Raw genomic sequence first — 5,772 nt, 5'->3', positions numbered from 1 at the left:
CATAATGGAGAGTTGGTTTAACCCAATTGGATTGGGTTAGAGGATGGCTACCATAATTGACCATTGGATCTTAATCCCACCATTGGATGAAGACATAATGGGTCAAGTGAATGGCGCCTTGCATTGGAGCCCTTGGATCATCATCATGAAAGATCAAAAGGTGAGGCGTGATGGATATGTGATTAGCATGTGATGTTGACTGTTAGCATCCCATATATGCCATGAAAATTCGAAAAAATTTTCAGATTGCAGCGGAAAAACTATGCGGGATCCGTTCATCGCATGAACATATTTTAAAACCATTCGTTTATAGATAGATTAGAATTAAATTATTTTAAACTATTTTAAAATTATTAAGAAGATTAGATCTTCACCTTGTGCGGATAGATGGTCTCCGCAAATCTGATTCACTTGGATTTGTAGAAGGTTCGATGGAAGCCGCACATGCGTCCGGACTCTACGGTTATCCACAAGAGGTAATGATTCGATCGAAGCCTACGTATCTCCCCGAGGTGCTAGCTCCCTTGCAGAGATGGCTATGGATGGCTGAAGTCCTCTCCTTTGAATCAACCTTTGATTGGCTTGAGAGGAGGAAGAAGAAGGAAGTGCCAAGGAAGAAGAAATAAAGGCTCTCTGCAGCCTTTTTCTTTTCCTTGCGCTAGAACCAAAAGAAGAAAGGGAAGGAGATCACATCACCCTTGATTTCTTCCCTTGTTGCTTGCGGATGGAAGGAGGAATGGGAGAGGAGGTTTTCTGCCGTGAAAGCCAAGGAAAAACCATCAAAATGCTGGCCGAAATCCCCTTCCCTTTTAATTAGTTAAGAGATAAGGATGAGTTCCTATTTTTTAGGAACTCATCTTTATCTCTTCTTTTTGGCTAACAAGGAGGGGCGTGCGCCCCTCCTCTTTCTCCCACGCACACCCCAAGGGGAGGGGCGTGGGCCCCTCCCTCAAGTTCATTTAAATCTGCAATTTAAATAAATTAAAGGGGGTTTTAATTTGGGTCCATTGCATGAGTCCAATCCTAGTCAAAATAGGATTTTTATGAACCCATTTCAATTTCCTCCAATTCCTAATCCAATTAGAATTTAATTGAGCCATGACTCTATTGAACTCTTCAATCCTAATCCAATTAGGAGTCATGAAATTAATTAGATTAAATTTAAAATTAATTAGGACTTAAGAAAATCCTAATCTAATCAGGACTTGTTCAATTTTCAGCCCTAAGACAATTTGGACTTTAGAAATCTTATTCCAAATAGGATTCTAATTTAATTTGAAATCCTAATCCAATTAAGACTCCATGATTTCCACTCCAAGTAGGACTCATGATCAAGTCCAATTAATTAAATCCAATTAATTAAATTAAATTGCAATCCGATTGCAATTATTCCTTCTTCTAGCCACTAACTCTTAGCGGGTTTTCATTTATCAATCTAATTGATTATTTGTGATTCCTAATCACATTCAACCATCGGATCGGTCATTACCTCTAATGTGTGTGACCCCATAGGTTCCATTCTGACTGGTAGTGAGATATATTGTGATCTCTATCACAATATCATTGAAAACTTCTTTCAATGGGTTGAAACAATTTCAACTCAACTCATCAGGGTTTATCGACCATCAAGATGATCCCTGTGAGTCTCACCATCCACCAGTGACACCTAGCAGTATGTAGTGGCCACCCAGCAGAATAGAATGATGAACCTCTAGGTACAGTTATCGTATGATACAGTCCTTCTATCGTGGATCCCTACAGACTAGAGGTCATGGATAACTCGTCAAACCCCGTCGTCTGTCATATGTCTAGATTTATTTGACTTGAGTTCGATAGTGAAAAACTCTTTCTCCACTTTATATTTCTGCCCTGGCCAAGGTCTTAGAACTCAGTCTAACAAATCACATAGGATCACTCCTCTTCTATCAAGGTCGATAGATTCCATGTAAGTGCATACCCTACTCCTACAGTGAACTTACTGCAGCCAATCTACACTACAAGGACCCATATGGCTAGAGACTATGTATACGTGTAGTCAAACTACAATAACTTCACTGTGAGTAGTCGAAGCACCGCAGGTTAAAGGACCAGTCATACTACTGCAACATCAAGCAAGTCACTGACGAGTGGATAGACATCCAAGTGACTTCTTGTCTTGGTCACGCTCAGTACCCTTGTTCTCTAACAAGCACCTGCACTATCACTTCAGTGTCCCTACACTGTGGACTCGAGTCTCGTCCATCCAGAAGAAAAGTGATCTGTACACTGATCGGATCGATCACCGTCCTCGTGATGATCCATTGATCAGGAGCATTTAGAAATTAATCACCAATGATGCATGGCTCAAATTCTCAACTCTTGAGAATATGTATCATCATCTTATTAATTCCTTGGACGATTCATAGACACATAAACAATATGAATGAAAAAGATGCCCATTTATTATTCAATAATAATAAAGTCAAGTACAAATTTATGTCCTAGAATTAATAATGTGTCCGCCAGATTGGCTTCTAGGGAATACATCTAACAATCTCCCACTTGCACTAAAGCCAATCAGACATATATCTAAGTCCCATCTTCTCAAGGTGGGCTTCTGTCTTCTGCTGATTTAACTGCTTAGTGAGCGGGTCTGCCACGTTGTCCGCGGAGTCTACTCTCTGCACCTCGACATATTTCTTCTCGAGGTATTCGCGTATGAGGTGAAAGCGCCGCTCTATGTGCTTGGACTTCTGATGAGACCTTGGCTCCTTAGCAAGGGCTATGGCGCCATTATTATCGCAGTAGAGTGTGATGGCATCCGATGGCATTACATCTAGCTCTGCAATGAATTTGTTGAACCAGAAGGCTTCCTTTGCAGCTTCAGAGGCGGCGATATACTCAGCTTCCATGGTAGAATCAGCAATGATCGGTTGTTTGGAACTCTTCCAATTTACCGTACCACCATTGCACAAGAACACATATCCAGATGTAGACTTTCTATCATCAATATCAGTCATAAAATCTGAATTTGTGTATCCTTCTACCTTTAACTCTAATGGTCCTCCAAAAACCAAGAACAAATTTTTAGTTCTTCTCAAGTACTTAAGAATGTTCTTCACAGCTGTCCAGTGCTCTTCACCTGGATTCAACTGATATCTGCTAGTGACACTCACAGCAAGGGCTATATCAGGTCGTGTACACTGCATGGCATACATGAGGCTTCCTATTGCAGAAGCATAAGGAATCTAGCTCATGCGTTGAATCTCTTTAGATGTGTTGGGGCACATCTTTTTGGAGAGATGAATCCCATGTCCTAGGGGTAATAGACCCCTCTTGGAGTTTTCCATACTGAACCTCTTCAGTACCTCCTCTATGTACATCTTCTGTGATAGGCCAAGCATCCTTTTAGATCTATCCCTATAGACCTTTATCCCCAAAATGTAGGATGCTTCCCCAAGGTCTTTCATGGAGAACTCTTTTGATAAACAGACCTTGACCGAGGTTAGCATAGGAATATCATTTCCTATCAGGAGGATGTCATCCACGTACAGTACGAGGAACACGACAGCACTCTCACTAACCTTCTTGTAAACACATGGTTCCTCTTCGTTCTTGATGAGCTCAAACGATTTGATCGCATCATTAAAACGAGTGTTCCAACTCCGAGATGCTTGCTTTAGTCCATAGATGGACCTTTGCATCTTGCAGACCTTATGATCACCATCACTGGAAGTGAAACCCAAAGGCTGCTCCATATAGATATCTTCATCAAGATATCCATTCAGGAAAGCAGTTTTTACATCCATCTGCCATATTTCATAATCATGAAATGCTGCAATGGCAAGCAATGTTCGAATGGATTTCAGCATGGCTACAGGTGAAAAGGTCTCCTGATAGTCAATGCCTTCGCGCTGATTATACCCTTTCGCTACTAGCCTTGCCTTATAGGTCTCTACCTTTCCATCCGAACCTATCTTCCTTTTATAGATCCATTTACATCCAATAGGTACTATACCTTCTGGTGGATCTACTAAGGTCCAAACTTGGTTGGAATACATGGAGTCTATCTCTGACTTCATGGCTTCCAGCCATTTCTCGGAATCGATATCAGATATCGCCTCGTTGTAGGTATTGGGATCTTGTATATGTTCCCTATCTCCCATGAGGAACATTTCCTCTGTATCCTCTACTAGTATACCTAAGTATCTATCGGGAGGATGGGAGACCCTACTTGATCTACGAGGTGGAGGAGGTACAATGTGTACTGGCTCTATGTGAATAGGTTCTATAGGATCCATTACTTGTTGCTTTTCAGAGACTCTCTCTTCAAGCTCATTTTTCCTCCCACTGCCTCTATCAAGGATAAACTGTTTTTCCAAGAAGACGGCATGTCGGCTCACAAACACATTGTGATCCTTTGAGATGTAAAAATTGTATCCTAATAACTCTTTAGGATATCCAATGAAACGAGCACTTATGGTCCTAGGCTCTAACTTGTCCGCCTGCATTCTTTTGACATGGGCCGGACATCCCCAAATCTTGAGATAACCAAGACTCGGCTTCTTACCATGCCATATCTCATACGGTGTGGTAGGAACGGATTTAGAGGGAACTCTATTCAATAAATAAATCGCGGATAATAAGGCATCTCCCCAAAGAAACATAGGCAGATCTGTGAAGCTCATCATGGATCGGACCATATCCAATAGAGTCCGATTCCTCCTTTCTGACACCCCGTTGAGTTGAGGTGTACCCGGAGGTGTCCATTGTGAGACTATGCCATTCTCCTTGAGATAGTCCCGGAATTTCCCCACTAAGGTATTCTCCTCCTCGATCTGATCGAAGAACCTTAAGGGTTTTTTCTGTCTGTTTTTCTACTTCATTTCTGAACTCTTTGAACTTTTCAAAAGACTCAGATTTGTATCTCATAAGATACACATACCCATATCGTGAATAGTCATCGGTAAAGGTAATGAAGTATGAATAACGACCCCTGGCTGACACATCAAATGGGCCACATACATCAGTATGAACCAGGGTAAGTATTTCAGCGGTCCTCTCCCCATGTCCTACAAAAGGTAATCTAGCCATTTTTTCTTGAAGACAGGACTCACAAACTGGATATGACTCAGAAGTCAATGGGCCGAGAAGCCCATCTTTCTCCAATTTGTTCATTCTGTCCTCTCCAATATGGCCAAGCCTGAGGTGCCACAAATACTTCTAGTTTATCTCATCTCTCGATCTTTTAGATCCTATGGCATCCACTACTTGCTCAGACACATTCACAGATACATCAATATGCAAGTGATAAAGACTGTCAATCATGAAACCACGTGCAACTAATTTATTTCTAAAATAAATAGAACAGTAGTCTTTGTCAAATGACAAAACATGACCATCCTGTGCTAAACATGAAACAGAAATCAAATTCCTGCTAGCAGCAGGGACATAATAACAGTCTTTGAGCAATAAACTAAATCCAGACGGTAATCGCAGAGGGTAGGTGCCTACAGCCACAGCAGCAACTCTTGCTCCGTTGCCAACCCGAAGGGTCACTGCACCTTCTACCAGCCTCCTACTTTCCTTGAGACTCTGCATAGTAGTGCATAAATGAGCACTAGAACCAGAATCTATAACCCAACTAGAAGTAGAAGAAACCGTAAGATTAGTTTCAATTACGAGCAAGTCTAACATACCTTCAGAAGGTGTGTCTTTTTTGTTCTTCAGGCTCTCGAGGTATGAAAGGCAGTTCCTTTTCCAGTGGCCGTCGACGTTGCAGTGGAAACATTT

This window comes from Phoenix dactylifera, unplaced genomic scaffold (genome assembly GCF_009389715.1).
Source record: "Phoenix dactylifera cultivar Barhee BC4 unplaced genomic scaffold, palm_55x_up_171113_PBpolish2nd_filt_p 000711F, whole genome shotgun sequence".
Lineage (NCBI taxonomy): Eukaryota > Viridiplantae > Streptophyta > Magnoliopsida > Arecales > Arecaceae > Phoenix > Phoenix dactylifera.
Note: the sequence above shows the minus strand (reverse complement) of the source record.